This window comes from Pinus tabuliformis, chromosome 3_1 (assembly GCF_031772625.1).
Source record: "Pinus tabuliformis cultivar Carrire ecotype Pingquan chromosome 3_1, CPIR1, whole genome shotgun sequence".
NCBI classification, from domain to species: Eukaryota; Viridiplantae; Streptophyta; class Pinopsida; order Pinales; family Pinaceae; genus Pinus; species Pinus tabuliformis.
In genome coordinates this window covers 292,112,907-292,130,899 of record NC_142301.1, presented here as the reverse complement: position 1 = coordinate 292,130,899, position 17,993 = coordinate 292,112,907, and the positions used below count along the sequence as shown (strand labels likewise).

Here is a 17,993-nt window from a genome sequence, read left to right as displayed (position 1 = left end):
AGTGTCGCAAGTGTCATTTTCAGTCAAAGAAAAGGATTCCATTGTTCTTGATGGTCGATTATATAGTTACTCTTGTATTTTATTTGAATTAGTAGTTTTTCAAGTGTCGAAAGCAGTTTTCAATTAAAAATAGGAAAGTGTCGTCATTATCTTCCTTTCGTTTTTGAAGAGAAATTTGTTAGTACTGTCGCTTTGAAAAGATAATTTAGATTTGTACATAGCATTCTTCTTGTCATTCACACATTAAGAAAGTTGAAAACAAATACATGCATGTGCATTTGCATTTAGACTGCTTATCGGTTTGATTTAGGACAGTGCATCTAGTGTGTGCTCTCTTCTCTATGTTGAAAGAATATCGTCTCTCTTTCTTTAGTAGCTAGGATTTTCATTGCAAAAAGAAGATTAAACGATTGTTTATCATCTTAGATTGCATTTTAGGAATTGTATATCTACATCACGTGGTGAACCTGAAAGGAAAATTTCTTAAGAAAGATCAACTGTAAAATAAATTCAATGAACATAAAAACACTTTGGAACCTAACGCACAACATCTAGAAGTCTAGGCTAGAGACGTATTCCGGCGTTGTAAAGCCTGGTAACTGTCGCTTTCATTGTTGGTTGGGTGATTCCTCCTCTTTGAGACGACAAGTGCCAGTACGGACTTGTGCTCCCATGTACCGTCGAGTATATATTGGGAGACCACAATAGGCTATATCCTTTATCCATAGGAAGTCGTGTCTGCCACCCTATCGATCGCAATGCACTGAACACAGCATTCGGGAAGATTGACTACCGTACCGTAAAAAGTATTCTGCAGTTTTGCGATTGGTTTGGTAATCCCTCTGTCTAGATTTCCAGAGTAGTCTCTTTCGTTCCTTTTCAGACTCCTTAAAGGAAAAGGTCCATCTGAGCACTTGTCACTTCAGGCTCATTAAAAATCGAAGGCGACTAGAGTCATCTTTTGTTTTTTCTCGACTCTTAAAAATTGAAAAAACAAGTTGTGTCAAAGCATCTAAAATTTATTTTAATCGGAATAATATCACCATTCCCGCGTTGGTCTTAGGTTGAGAAAAATGGAGTCCACCAACCAAGGATTTCCCCTTGGAGGAAATCCTAGTCCTTTTTCCTCTTGGGGAGATGTTGGTGCACCTCATATGGCCACATTGTCACTTCCAGGATTGACGATTGGCTTGCCCATATGGCTCTTCTCGACCTTCGTCGTTCAGAACACCGTGGTTCCTTAATAATCGAGTCAGCAACTGGATGATACTAAAGTTACCCCCCAACCTTCTACTTTGTCTGATTCTCCCTCTCCTCCATCCTCTTCGCTTGATAAAGCTGGTAAAGCCAAAAATCAAGTAACTAAGAAGGAGAAGAAAGAGAAGAAGAAAAAGGAGCCAAAGGCAAAAAGGGGTAACCGGGCATCGTCTAGTGAAAATTCACACACTGCACCATCCAAGCCTAAATCTCCATGTATCATTTGCAAAGGAGACCACTATCATCGAGATTTTCCTTGCATCCCTCGGATCTTAAGGGACTAGTCTCCTCGTTTGCACAATCCGGTGTCATCAACCTCTGAAGATCATGTTTAAAGTACACCATCAACTAGTGAAAGCGAAGCATTTGGGCAGAAAAGGAAATGTAAATTTCCTTGTAAACTGTGTGAAGGCGATCACGTCATCCACCATTGTCCTTTCCTAGACGAAGCTAAAAGAGTTTTGGATAACCGTCCAGCTTCACCGCTACGGCTTCCTCCTGGATATAAGAAACTCTTGCCGAGTCCGTCACTAGTTGAAAATCCAACCGACATGCCATTGTGGTCGGTCAAAGCATCTGCCATTGAAGATAAACCCACTGAATCCATACCAGATGAAAGTCAAAAGATTGAGGCGGCAGTTGACCCGGTCTTGTCTTTGGAAGGTCCATCTTCAAATGACACAATCACCGAAGAGAATGAGAACGACACCATTCAAATTATTTTCATAAACACAGACTCCGATGAACATGGGGCAATCTACCCATTCCTTTACCGCAGGAAGGAAGTTCATCAGAGTCATATCCAGCCGTCTATTTGATCCCACCTCCAAGCAACCTAGTCGTTTCCTTCGATTGGAATCTACTAGGCAGACCCCGTGTACCGGCTAATGTACCATTTTGAATCACTGTACAAGCTTACAAAATGATCATGGTCAGTACCATCATAGATGAAGGGGCTTCTATGAGTATCCTTTCCTCAACTGCTTGGGAAGCGCTTGGTTCGCCATCGCTTCTGCCTAAGATGAGAAATCTGACAGGATTCGACAAAGGAACCAGTCGGCTGTTAGGGATCCTTCCCAATGTGCCAATAATGTTGAGAAGGAAAACCGTTTACATGAACGTAATGGTAGTCCAAGGACCTCTAGATTATAATCTACTCCTTGGGCGCGACTATATTTATAGCATGGGAGCCATTATCTCCTCACTCTTTAGAGTAATGTGTTTTCCGCATGAAGGCAGAGTGGTCAAGCTCGTAGACCAGCTTTCGTTCCCCGGCTCACACATAGCTAATAGTCAAATACCACCCCTAAATGGTATTTTCACGCAAGGAATGTCTCATCAATCTCCAGTTCGTCCACCTAAAGAGTGCGAGTGATTCAGGAGGACATGATTGAAACCTAGGGGGCATGCACCCTGGTCTGTTTCGGCAGGAAAACCTTGGGTATAGGGTAAATTTCTGCGAAAGATTTAAGACTGGTCTGACACCCATCCGTGTAGGAAGAGGGAGTTATACCGGGATAAGATTTTTCGCCAAGGTTAGGTGATTAGAGCCTTTTTCCAGATGGACTAAGCCGAGGAAGTGTTTATGTTTGCTGTGCGGATGGAAACTATCTTGCGAATACAAGAACTTCTAAATGGTAACCTGGGAACTTTGCTTCACTATACCTAGGGGCATGCAAACCTTTTTGCCTGAAAGTAAAGAGCGACCATTTATTTTCTTAGTTTGTAGTTTCTCAACCCTTTAAACTCGTAGGATTGGTCATTCCTAGCTTGCATAATGAAAGGATCTAGAGCAAAGTTTCGAATGGTGCAAGCTCCTTAAAAATTGAACCTATTGATGAGACATCCTTATTATACGACTGGCACGAGCAGTTTTTTATGCAAATTTCAAGCTCGTTAAAAATTAAACCTTAGCAATGATCAAACGTTCCCCCAGAGTTTAAGCTCATTAAAAAATGAACCAATTTTTGGTAAATAACCATTGTGAATGCATTATCATCAGCTTTTTGAGCCCTGGTCGTGTTCTTACCATCACCTCCACTCTGTTTTAGCCAATCATTCACCTCCATTTGATTGTTTACCCCTTTTGAGGATCAGCTGCGAAGAGTGATCCTGTTAGCCATCCTTGTGACACTGCCGTGAATGGAAAATTCCAAACCTCACCTGGAATCAACTGCTACCTAAAATTATCACTCGTTCCTCAAAAGACGAGTCTCCTTTAAGCTCTTTTCACCTGACTCGTAAAATATGAAAAGATTGCTGAGAAATTGGCCTCTCCAGCTCGTTAAAGCTACCGGAAGTGCTATCCCTCCTCTAGATTTTAATCTTTTTGGACCTGAGGGATTATTACACAAAAAGATCGAGCACTTGTTTTGTTCGGCTCGTTAAAATTACCAAAAATTCATCCCTTTCATATTATTTTATACTTTTTCGGACTTAAGGGATTATATGACGAAAAAGGATTATTGGAGTTTCCTTTACGTCCCTTTCAGACTCTCTAAAATTGAAAAGGACCGAGTTATCTTTGTCGTTAAACTCGTTAAAACCGAATAGCGACAAACTTGTCCATATAGACAAGAACGAGTTTCAATGTCGCTAGGCTCGTTAAAACATAGCGATGGGTTTGCCCGAAGGGAAAATTATAGAACAAGCATATGTTATCCTCCTCAAGCTTGACAAAAATAAAGAGGTATTGGTTAGCAATGACTGGGGAAAAATTGGGAAGAAAACTTGAAGAAACTTTATTGGTAGCAAGTTGCTCCTGAACATGACACTTTCACTCCACATCCGAGTCGGGTTGGGTTATTCCATTCACTGGTCATATCACCATTGGTCCATCACACCATCCATATTTGGGGTTAACGCTACCAATCCATGTCAGTGTCGCCAGTATGTTCAAGAGAAGTTTCTTAGAGAATTCACCTGTGTCTCATCCGCTGCAATACATTCACGCTCCATTCTTTCATGACCACCACACTGAACCCTGTATCATCAGAGCGTTTTCACCTCCAAAAATCATTTACTCCATTCTGTGTCATAGATGTGGGATTCATTAAGGCCTTCCTACGACAGGTCACTTCTTGTCAACATCAGCTCATTATCCAAGAAGTCAACTTAGGAACAACCCTTTCAGTACTTTGAAGCTTGCATGCCTCAATGGCAAGTTTCTCACTTCCAGCGACAGGTTTACATCAACGGCCTTCGACCGAAAGATTTTTCGTGGTGTTCGACACCAAGTCCCTTTTCACACCACGTGAATTGTACTGTAGTACCTTGAGGGTCATCATCATTATCGGTGATTCCTCTCACGCCTGTTAACAGCTTACATCATTGGCTGGTAATCAAGCGATGTCTTTCCATGTTCAACTCCATAACATCTTTCACATGGATCAACTTGTACTCCGAATGAAGATTGGACGAGTTTGAAGACCCCAGATCTAGTTTCATCCATCCGGGCTACAATATATTCAGGAAAATAAAGACATCAAATGTATATTGTTGCTGCACAGATGATCATCCGAATCAAAGGATGATGACTCTATCAGAATCATCAGTCTGCCACACAGACGGTTGTCTGTCTCATGTACATGAAAATGAATTTATAAAGCTAAGCATGGGAATGCCCACCTCAATTAGATCATGAAAAATATTATGAAGATAATGTATTGTATTGTATCTTATTACAGGCCGCCTTCCAGCTCGAAAAAACTTCATATCCTCATGATAAAGCATTTCACCCGACATCAAAAGATTAACGACCTCATGCTTTAGGGTGCAACTGTTATAGACATTTTTGGCCACTGCAACCCCAATCATACATGTCCATAAACCAAGGGCTCCTAAGTCCCTAAAAGTGTTGTTTCATACCCTAAAGGAACAAGGTCAGCTGATTACATCATCTCCCAGAAGTTCTCCACAGAAAACTGCTCAAAACTGGTCAAAGCTGGACCATACAGACTGCCCAGTGCAAAGGGTGCGATGCATCCCACCTGGTCAATGAAAAAGGGTGCGATGCATACTAAAAATCCCTTCTGTAGGGTGCGATGGATGAGAGTAGACAAATGGCAGAGACAGTTTGCAAGGTGGATCGTCATGGAATCTTCTAGAAACTTCTCCTGTGACACTTGCCTCTCTGAATTCGCCCAGGGATGAGTAAGAGATCATCAATCTCCAAGTGGAATCAAGAACTATCAGAGAGAGGACACTAATCAAAATCCCAGAAGCTGACTCACCCCCTTGCAATCATCTATATATGGATCCCTCATCCCAGAGATCCAGAGCCTGGAATTGTGTATCTTGTAAGGCAGTGTTGTTGGTTTCTTGGTGGAATATCATAGTGTTTGGTGATCTAAGCTTTTCATGAGGTGAAAGAAGGGCTTTCATGCTGGAGGATGACGCTGGGTCAAAACAATTGGTTGTAATCCTCTTTGCTATTCTTGATATTAATAAAGTTATTCAAGTTTTCCTCCACATTCTTGTATGTTTGATGATATATGCATTTGTGTGGTCAATATATATCTGGTCCTATATTGTTTATGATTGTAGATCTCTGTTCTTCGATAGTATTATGCTGCTTTGATTCCATAGGTGCTCTTTGAAGCTGGGTAGACGAAGGAGAAGTGGCAAGGATCTGTCAGAAGGGAGAGGAACCAAGCAAGGAACCAAGCGTAGGACTGAGGTTGGTGTCCTTCATTCCCCTCTTATCTACTTCTCATAAAGGAAAACGAAAGTAGTTTTAGTTTGTTTGTTTCTAAGATAGCTACCAGTCTTAGTGGGACTAGCAGCTCCGAGTGGACACTAGATTTCGCGATAACAGAGGGATGTAGTTTATTTTATTTGGAGATTGGTGCATTGCGAGGTCACTCAACCTTAAGAGCCATGTGAAAAAAAGTGGATTCCTTCCATAAAAAAAATCATTATAGGGTGTTTCCCTACCTTAATGGTTTTGATATTAAAAGGAGATTCATTAGCTTTCTTTGATATCTTGTGTGTTATTTTATATTCATGTCTAAGGCACATAACAATTGTGGCCTTAAATAACTTCAACAATATTTTTAAGCCCATCAAGGGTATCTCAAGTGATTGGGAATTAAGTGATAATGTTGCCCACCTTGATCAAATATTTGTTGTTCTTGCTTGACATAGAATGTGGGCTATCATGTTGGGTCAAGGGGGTGTTCCTTTGCAGCAACACTATGTGATCTTTGGTGGTAGCAATGATCGTATACTATAGTTACTGATTCCTCCATGATGTTGAAAAAGAAACTTGGATATTATTTTTATATTTAGCTAATATTCATTAATACTTATCCATTTACAAGAATGCAAGGAAAAATGACATCGAAAAAGCAGAGAGACAACAACATAAATGTATGGGTGTCACCCATAGAAAATTCTTTAACTTTATCAGTGTGAAGGATGTTACAAACATAAAATAGGAGAGTTTGAACAACTTATTGTGTCATCTCTAGTATAGATGTACAAATCTCTTAAGGCACAACTACCTACTGCCCAAAATATTTGCATAGTCCAATGCCTAAAGAATCCATAGATCTACCTCCTGTAGTTATTTTTCCTTCCTTACAACAATCCTAGTTTATGCACTTTTCCATGCTTTAGATGCATGCCAAGTTTTCTAAGTACTTCAAGTAGACTAACTAAGACTCAACCAACATCCAAGTTATTTGTTGTGCCAAAAACTAGAATTATCACATCATAGAGCTCTTTGTTAATTCTTGCAATCATTCCTAGAGAAAACTCTTCTTAAATCTTCACTTGATGAATGGATTTACACAATGGAGGCATCCTCTTTTTATAAAGGAGGGAAACTTGTCATTTTGTTCTTATAAGGTGCCTTGCGCTATGCTCCATATCTAAGTGCACCCAATGTGCAATCCACCCCACTATGTATACCAAGCCTTGAAACATTCAATCCCTTGGGCCCACTTTTTCATATGATCATGTACTCATGCCCAAGGCATTTAAATTCCTTATGCACTGTTGGGTCCCTATAATACTAGTGATTACCCCATTACTATTGTAGTTATACCCTTTATTTATATTGTTGTGCCCCTATTACCCCCATATTGTTATTTTTGTGCCCCATAGAATCCCTCTATTGTTATTTTTGTGGCTTTATATTATTATTGTTAGGTCGGCTGGATTATATTGTGACTCCTTAGACTCCTAATATAGAAAGGAGGTTTTGTCATTTGTATCATCCAAGAATTGTTCATTTATGTAATGTAAAGGAGGTTTCCCCCTTGAAGAGGCTGAATTCTAAGGCATTGATCTATCTTCTCTATCTTTTCTTGAGCTGGTTTCATAACATTTGGTATCAGAGCTTTGGATTCTAGGGTTTTGCTGCTCCAAACAGGTCATCGTGGCATTTTCACTATAACTTTTTTTCTGTGACATTTCAAAAGTCGCAAAAAAAACCCATTTGAGAATAAATCGCGCTGAACCTTGGGTCCAAATTTCAGAGCTTTTCGCACGATATTTGCGGAGATATGATCTGAGGAAGTTGGTCTTTTTGCAGACTCCTGAATTACATTCAAAACAGGTGACCTGGGGAAAATCGTCATAACTTTCTCTCTGGGGATCGGATTGAAATTTTGTAAGAAGGTACAGAAAGAGGACGGATTTTAGTTTCTTGTGTGTGTGTTTCAGATTCAAAGGTTGAAACAGTGACTCGTGGCACGTCATACAAGTTCGCTATGCTGAACCAGTCTAAAAGCAAGTCACTGTGGGAGATTTCATATAACTCTTCCTTGGAGAATCCAATTTGGCTCAGACTTGTGGCATTGGAAAGAGGATGCAGATGGCATTGGAAAGAGGATTCAGAAGGCTACTATAGGTAGCAATTTTAGAACTGGATGATCTGAAATTACAGAGATACATCAGATTCAATATCAGGCTTCTATAAAGTGAAAAAAGGTGTGTAGTTTTTTTTTAATTTTTGTGTAAGCTTGGTTTAACGGAATTCAAAGGGCATAGTAAAGCATTATTATTGGTAACTGATGCCCCGAGGAAAGAAAATGCAAACACCTAGTAAGGAACCTGAAAGCTCTAGCATGACTCATGAAGAAGAGGAAGAAATGCTACATGATATATCAAAATTACAAGAACAAGTGCAACAAATGTCACGCTCACAAAAGCTAACAGAAGCTAAGATAAGTGGTGTGGAATCTAAGGTAAATGGCGTGGAATCTAAGATAAAGGGCATGGAAGCTAAGATGGATGATTTGAAGATAGATTTGAAGACAGACATGGAAGAATTGAAGAAGTTGCTACAAGAAAGGGTCACTAATGGTGAAAAGGTAGTAAAGGAAACTCATGATGAGAACAAAAGAAATGTTAATCATGATTTCATAGACGCTAATGTTGGATCGAAGAATCACCATATTCCAAAAATCGATATGAGGAAGTTTGATGGCAAGGATCCCGCCACATGGATATTACAGATGGAGCAATTCTTCGATCTCAATAATGTGCAAAACGCACAAAAGGTACGTATGGCAACTGTATATTTGGAACCAAATCAGTTTGTATGGTATCAATGGCTTTGCTCTCGTAAACAATTTATCACTTGGGCAATTTTTACGGAAGAATTGATAGCACATTATGAAGATACAAAAAGCAACACTTTTTTTAGCCAATTGATAAGTCTCAAACAAAAGGGTTCAGTAATGGAGCACATTGAGGAGTTCCAAAAATTGAACATAAGGGTAAAAGATATTCCAGAGCATAGGATTGATGTGTTCATAGGGTCTTTAAAGGATAATATCCAACATGATGTTCGCCTTTGGGAACCTGATTCATTAGAGAAGGCATTCAGGTTAGCAAGAAAAATGGAAAGCAAAATTATGGCAACCAGGAAGCATACCACTCACAACTATAAAGACGGAAGTGTTGTTGCCCCTAGTCTTCCACAACCTATAAGGTTGACACCACAACAATTGGAAGAAAAAAGAGCAAAAGGGCTTTGTTACAGTTGTGATAGCAAATACACTAAAGGTCATAAGTGTGCTGAGAAGAAATTATTCTACATAGATTGTGAAGAGGAAGAAGAAAAGGAGCAAGAAAGGTCAAAAGAAGAAGATATACTCCAGGAACAAAGCCTAGATGAAGAACAAATAAATCCGACCATATCTTGTAATGCATTGGCGGGAATTACCACTCCTCAAACCATCAAGATAGAAGGACAAATCAAGAAGAAAAAGGTAATAGTGTTGATTGATTCAGGAAGCACCCACAATTTTATTCATTGTAGGGTAGCAAAAGAATTGAATTGCTTCCTATATCCAGCACCAGAGTGTCAAGTGATGATTGCAAATGGAGGAACAATAAATTTCTCTGGAAAGTGCCATAATATCAAGCTATCCATGGGAGAATATGTATTGACTAGCCCAATGCTTTCCATTCCAATGGGAGGTGCTGATGTTGTACTAGGAGTCCAATGGCTACAATCCTTGGGTACAATAGCTTTTAATTTTCAAGAACTTTTCATCAAATTTTCCGCAGAAGGAAAGGAAGTTGAATTAAGGGGTATTGCAGGGAAACCAGGAAAGATAATTAGCTCTAATAGCATGACAAAGCTTCTAAAAAAGGAGCAAAGAGGTGTAATTGCACAATTATGTTCGCTAGATGTTTCCACATTGGAATCATCTATTTCTCCAGATCTCCAAAAAGTCTTGGACAATCATTCCAAGGTATTTGAGACTCCAAAAGGTCTCCCACCTATGCGTGATCATGATCATGCTATTCATCTGATTCCAGGAAGTGTTCCTCCAAACATCAGGCCGTACAGATATCCCTATGTCCAAAAAAGTGAAATTGAACGTATGGTTGCAGAAATGCTAGAGGCTGGTATAATTCAACCGAATCAAAGTTCTTTCTCAGCTCCAGTAGTATTGGTGCACAAGAAGGATGGATCATGGCGCATGTGTCCGGATTATAGGGAGCTCAACAAGCTCACTATTAAAGATAAGTTCCCCATTCCTGTTATTGATGAATTACTGGATGAATTGCATGGATCAATTTACTTCACCAAGTTGGATCTTCGTTCGGGATATCATCAAATCAGAATGAAGATTGAAGACATTCCGAAAACGGCATTTAGAACTCATGAGGGTCATTATGAATTTTTGGTCATGCCTTTTGGCCTTACCAATGCACCTTCAACATTTCAAGGTTTGATGAATTCAATTTTCAAACCATTCCTTAGAAAATTTGTGTTAGTATTTTTTGATGATATACTAATCTACAGCAAGTCTTGGAAGGATCATGTTGAACATGTTGACAGGGTGCTACAACTATTGGAGGAGAAACAATTATATGCAAAAAGATCCAAATGTTTCTTTGGAGTCCAGGAGGTGGAATATTTGGGTCATATTGTATCTCATGAAGGAGTTAAGGTAGACCCTAGCAAAATTAAAGCCATTAAGGAATGGAAAATCCCCACATCCATAAAGCATCTGCGAGGATTTCTTGGGTTGACAGGGTATTATCGCAAGTTTGTTAAGAATTATGGGAGAATAGCAGCACCTCTAACAACATTATTGAAGAAAGATTCATTTTCATGGACTCCAGAAGCAACAAAGGCCTTTGAACATCTTAAAGAGGCAATGTGCCAAGCACCGGTCTTAGCTACACCGGACTTCACAAAAACCTTTATTGTGGAATGTGATGCTTCAGGAAATGGAATTGGTGCTGTTCTAATGCAAGATGAAAGACCCATTGCTTTTGAAAGTCGTCCAATCAAGGGAAAGTTTTTAAGCAAAGCTATTTATGAGAAGGAAATGTTGGCAATACTCCATGCACTTAAGAAATGGCGACCCTACCTAATGGGAAGACACTTCAAGGTAAAAACGGATCATGATAGCCTTAAATACTTTTTAGAACAAAGATTATCCTCTGAAGAGCAACAAAAGTGGGTCACAAAGATGTTGGGTTATGACTTTGAAATCATCTACAAAAAAGGGAAGCAAAATGTGGTGGCAGATGCACTCTCAAGAAAGGATGAGGATGTGGAAGCATTGTTGTGTGCCATTTCTATTATCCAACCAGATTGGATAAACAAAGCAAGGGAGGAATGGAAGAATGACGAAGAAGTGTGGGCACTTATTCAAAAGCTACAACAAGATTCCAGTACTTCTGATACATTTAGCTGGCAAAATGATTCGTTATGGTACAAAGATCGCTTATACCTCTGTAAGAATTCCCAGCTAAAACAAAAGATTCTTATGGAATTGCACACTTCTCCCTTAGGAGGGCACTCAGGATTTTTAAAAACTTACCACAGGGTTAAGAAGGAATTTTTTTGGGATGGCCTTAAATCAGATATTCAAAAGTTTGTGGCGGAATGTTTGGTTTGCCAGCAAAATAAAGTTGAAACAATTAAGACACCAGGTCTATTACAACCTTTATCCATTCCAAGCCAACGTTGGGAGGAGGTTTCAATGGATTTTATCACAGGTTTACCCAAGTCTGAGGGAAAGAGTGTCATCATGGTGGTAGTTGACAGACTTACCAAGTATGCACACTTTTGTGCATTATCACATCCATTTAAAGCCAGTACAGTTTCTACTGCATTTATGGAAACAATTCAAAAGCTACATGGAAACCCAAAGATTATTGTAAGTGACAGAGATCCCATTTTCACTGGAAATTTTTGGACAAAATTATTTTCTTGTCTTGGTACTCAGTTAGCTCATAGCTTATCTTATCATCCTCAATCTGATGGGCAAACTGAGATAGTAAACAAATGTTTGGAAGGATATCTTCGTTGCTTTGTATCTGATAAACAGACACAATGGGTCAAATGGTTGCCTCTGGCTGAATGGTGGTATAACACTTCCTTCCATACAACAACAAAAATGACCCCATTTATGGCACTTTATGGGTATCAACCACCATCCATCACATCATATTTAAGAGAAAATTCTAAGGTTCAGGCAGTGGAACATCACATCGAACATCAACAACAAGTCCTCCAACTCTTAAAGGATAACCTCGTGTTGGCACAAAATAGAATGAAACAACAGGCAGATCAACATCGCAGTGAAAGAAGTTTTGATGTAGGTGATTGGGTATTCCTACGACTACAACCATATAAGCAAATGTCCCTAAAGCAAGCTAAGAAGGATAATAAATTATCACCAAAGTATTATGGTCCGTACAAGGTGTTGCAAAAGATTGGTACTATGGCATACAAATTGGAGCTTCCTGCAGCTTCTCAATTGCACCCAGTTTTCCATGTTTCATGTTTAAAGAAGGTTATAGGTGACAAGCTCCCAATTCAAACAATATTGCCAGAACTTGACGAGGAAGGAAAAATTATATTGGAACCGGAAGCAGTCACAGAAACAAGAACTCGACAGCTACGAAATCGATCAATTTCTGAGTATCTTATCAAGTGGAAGAACTTATCCGCTGAAGATTCCACATGGGAGGATGAGAATTTTATGCAGAAGTATCCAGAACTACTCAAGCGTTGAGGAAAACACTTTTTTTGAAGGAGAGGGGCATGTTGGGTCCCTATAATACTAGTGATTACCCCATTACTATTGTAGTTATACCCTTTATTTATATTTTTGTGCCCCTATTACCCCCATATTGTTATTTCTGTGCCCCATAGAATCCCTCTATTGTTATTTTTGTGGCTTTATATTATTATTGTTAGGTCGGCTGGATTATATTGTGACTCCATAGACTCCTATATATAGAAAGGAGGTTTTGTCATTTGTATCATCCAAGAATTGTTCATTTATGTAATGTAAAGGAGGTTGCCCCCTCGAAGAGGCTGAATTCTAAGGCATTGATCTATCTTCTCTATCTTTTCTTGAGCTGGTTTCATAACATGCACCCAATGATTGTAGCCATCCCACTTGAAAAAAAAATTGATACACTCCTTTCCATTCCTTGTGAATCACATCATGTCAAGCTAACATCCATCTTTGAAACACACTCCTACTTGCTAACTATTTTGTTGCACCTATAATTCAAGGCATTACTTCCCCATGTGCCTATGAATTGAGGAATGTACATTTCCCAATTCATTGTGCAAACTCTCTAAAAAAATCCAAATGGAAACCTTCATCTTGCTACCATAGTTAGCCAAATTTCTTTTTTAATCTAACTGGCACTTAGGCATGCATTACCATCATACAAAACTATGCAAGTCATGTTTATCCAACCTTGAAAATACCATCATAACTAAGTGAAGGATATGAATTGTCTCAATGGATGGGTAAAACCACTCATTCTAGCTCTAAGGCAAGGGTCTTACATCCTCCTATACTTAAAAACTTTGTTTTTATTGATAATGTATTGAAGAACTATGTTTTCCTACAAGGCTTGCTACTTAGACTCTATGTCAATTCATAGTTGACTCCTTCAATCATTTTTCAATGCCACTACTAAGGTGATCACCATGCAACTACTTATTGCTTAAACTATCATTGAACTAAAGTGCCTTTGTCTGATAATGATGTCACATGGCTTCTTGGATGCCCATGTGGTTGTAATTGTCACTACTATTGCAGGAATACAACCTTCACTAAGGTTGCTCCATTTCTAATGCTACAACTCAACTTTATGACATTGTTTTTCATACCTATTATTGTTGTTGCAACTCAAGTATTCAACATTGCATTTCTTGAACTTCCTATTGCTTAAGTAATTTGACTAATCTACTATGTTTTTTCACTTTGATGTCCCACATACCTTGACCAATTGTTCGATAAGTCTAATTGTGGTGACAAAATCATGAGAATACACTTCTTTACCCCCAATATAATATCTTCCATAAACACTTTATTCTACTATACAAATTTGTCGAACAAAAGAAAAACTCTCCACCCATTCATCGAAATTGCTAAGTCACCTCTTGAAACTCAACAAAGTCTTTCAAGGCATAGACTCCATGGAAAATTATGATGCCTAATGTCCCACTTCTTGGGCATTAAATAGACTAAAATGACCTTAAAGTGAATAAGAGGATGACCGACATTGACCACTACCACCACCACAAGTTTCATTCTCTTGATAAAATGAACATTCTCCATTATACAATTCTTCAACAAATTTCTCGTACTCATGCCTTCTATGCAAGTATTTGGTCATGGCCTCAAAATCCTTCTCCTCCTTATGTTAGATTTGACTACCTTTCTAAGGGTCATGCCTTAAAAGTTCCTTCAATACATCTAACAACAACTTATATCCTTTATCATAGGATGATTTGCCTCATATGTCAATCCTTTGACTTCACTAAAGTTTGTTGAATTATGCATGACTTCTGCAATCACCAAATGATCCTCTTTTGTGTCTGCTTTTCTTCATCTCCTCTTGCATCACCTCTTGACAAACTTACTCAACCCTTTCTTTTCAATAATTGATTGAGTTCCTCCTTACATTCCCTATAGCTAACACTTCAGTCATTTTTCACTTAAAACATGCCATTTGTCTAAATTTCCTTCTCAAGTGCACCATCCCTAGTGTTGCAAGTTACAATTTGGTGAGTGCCTTTTCCATGAACTTTTACAACTAGTAGTGGTGCAAGCTTCATCTTACCTCCTGTTATATTGTCTTTGGTTTATCAAAGAGCACAATTAATCAACCTTTTCTAAGGTCATGTTTGACAAAGTCTCCATTGTTTCCAACCTACTCTTTAAGTGGACAAAACTACCATTAATACCCAATGTTTATTTGCCTAAAACTAACTAATCTTGCTGATGTACAACATTACAAGGCATGGTTGTGATATTATTAGCTACCTCAATCAACTTTACAATAGACATTCTTGGAAAATTCCCCAACCTTCTTGTGTTCAACATAGTTACACCACAATTCTTGGTTCCATCTAAGAACATCAAATAGCTCTCACGGGGCATAAGAAATTCCTTGAAAATCTTGAAGATGTCTCATCCCAAGATCATTGTATGGTCATCCAATGGAATAATTGTTAAGTATAGACTATCAAATCATTCCTCAACCTTCAAAGTGCAAAATGAAATATTACGAATCACTTCATTGGTAGGTTCACTGACTTGAGAGTACCTGTGTTTTCGTTAGACGTATGATGAAGTGTTATAGCAGTTCCACATACAAAGTTGTGGGTTACATTGACGTAAAACAAGGCTTCCATCTTCAACCCACTCATTGTCATATCCAAAAACAAAGGTCATGCTTACCTTCATCTTGCAAATCATGTTCTTGACCTCTTGTTGCAAATTTGGCTAGACTTGTTGTGAAGGCACCCTAAAACTCCAACTTTGCTTTTGAGGTCTATTGCACCTAGACTTATTCCAATGCTTCTAATTCCTTTTTTCAAAGGTCAATTTATGGAAAAATGATTTTAATAATAACTAAAACAAGAAACATTCTTATCATAGACTTATGCAATTTCAATTGCTTCTTTGCTTCAATGTTGCAATTGTCATAGTCATCCTTCCTCTTAAAAATCTCTAAATTTTGTTGGAACTATGCCTTTAATTGGCTTGTAATAGCTTATAACATTTGAGCCAACCCAAGTCTTCAACACTTAATTTTACCATATGTGCTTCCAAGTCCATGTCACAATTGCACTTCTATGCCACTATCTTTCGAGGTGTCCAAAGGAAAGTCTTCCACAAGCTTTACTTGGTTTACATAGTCCTCAAAAAACAAAGGCTTACCAATTATGTGTGGAACAATCCATCCAAGCTACCTGCTACACCAAGGAAATGAATTTATTCTAGTCCAACACACTATCTTCAAGTCACCTAAATGCCTACCTACAAAATTGTCCCATAAACTCTTATTCATTCCAAGCTTGCCAAGGCATGGTGATGTTCACCCAAATAGTGTTGAAAACAACTTGGTCCACTCCACCTAAGTGTTTCTTTTTGAAACATAGTGAAAAACATTCAAGTTAGCTTTGACAACACTTGTCATGGACTTGCAATCCTACCTAAAATTTTACACTTTTATCCCCTTGTGTCGTGTGGTACTACCTTGCTTTGGATACATGGGCTTAACCAACTTATGCATACCCTTCACTTAAGGTCTTGCTCATAACTACACCTTAAGCTAAAATGTTGTTAGTTTTGCAACTATGTTCAATATAACCACGTTCTATAACAATAAACATTCATCCAACTATGATGTAAGTGCATTCTAGCAATATTTTTATACTTGACAAATATTCATTAATACTTATCCATATAGATAAATTCAAGGAATAGTGGCATTCAGCAAGTAGAGATACCACGACACAAAAGTATGGGTGGTGTCCAAGGCAAATGGCTTAATTACTATGAAGAATGTTACAAAATTATAACAAGGGAATTTCACTAATTTCCTACAAATTTTGACATACAAATAACTCAAGGCACAAGTATATACTGCTCAAAAAACTTCACAATCCAACCCCTAAAACATGAGTGGGTATACCTCTTGCATTTTCCTTTCCTCACTTTTAGTGATCTTAGTATAGCTTTGCCATACCTTATACACTTTCCAAGTTGTTCAAATACTTTGTTGATTGATTGAGACTCAAAGAATGTCTAATTTATCTATAGTATAAAAACATGGACTTAGCACATTTCACTTGATGAATGAGGTGTGTCCTCCTTTTGTAGTGGTAAATTCTTTTTTCTAAGGGGCCTTGCACCTTGCTCTATGTCCATTGCAAATTTGGTGCAAATAGGATATGGAGTTGGTGCAAATTGATGTACATGTGAATCTGTCATATTGGAGAGGCAGTTCTCTCATCACTTTTACCAACATTTTTATTAGAAAGAAAATGGATGTATTTGATAATAGAAATATATTTCACAAATGTAAATAATATAAGCCTTGCTGTCAAAGGAAATGAATAAAAGTTGTGAAGAGCCTTATACTCTCCGTTATTGAAATCCACGGTGTCTAGGGTTCGATCCGACTAGCAGTACAGTGAGAACCATATGACAATCACCAGAGATGCATGTCATAAAACCCAACTCCATATCACGACCAGAACGAACACAAGCATAGGATGGCGTTAGCTACAGAATCCCCGAAATCAGATCCATGCTGGTTAGGGGAAAGGTTCGAATTTAGATGTAAGTGAAACAAATCTGGAAATTGAAATAGGTAAAGGATTCAAAATCTGTAGACTTTTTATTAAATCAAACGTATGATTTCTGGTTATTAACAGCGTTTTATTCTTTTGACAGAGAAATATAAAAGATTATTTTTAGTTTATATCAACTGTGACCGTATGGCCCAATGGATAAGGCGCTGGTCTACGAAACCAGAGATTCTGGGTTCGATCCCCAGTATGGTCGTGCAGGCTTTATATCACTATTAAAGATTCTCTATTACATTTCTATGAGACATAGATTTTCTATTATATTTCAAAATCTTTCCGTTGAATCCGATATATATTAAAGAATATTTCAAAATCTACGAAACCAGAGATTCTGGGTTCGATCCCCAGTATGGTCGTGCAGGCTTTATATCACTATTAAAGATTCTCTATTACATTTCTATGAGACATAGATTTTCTATTATATTTCAAAATCTTTCCGTTGAATCCGATATATATTAAAGAATATTTCAAAATCTTTCCGTTGAACTTCCCTTTCCAATATATTTTTCCAATTAGAAAACTCTTATTTTCACTTGATATCTTATGTATTTATTTTCTTTCTGTTGAACTTTCTTTTCCAATATATTTTTTCAATTAGAAAATCCTTATTTTCACTTTATCTTAC

The 17,993-nt window shown here is 38.1% G+C and overlaps 1 non-coding gene across 1 annotated transcript; it reads left to right on the top strand.

The window, feature by feature from the left end:
• The first annotated feature begins 17,491 nt into the window (after positions 1-17,491).
• TRNAR-ACG (transfer RNA arginine (anticodon ACG)) lies at positions 17,492-17,564 on the top strand. The gene has a single exon. It is a non-coding gene; the product is annotated as a tRNA-Arg (tRNA).
• Positions 17,565-17,993: the final 429 nt, after the last annotated feature.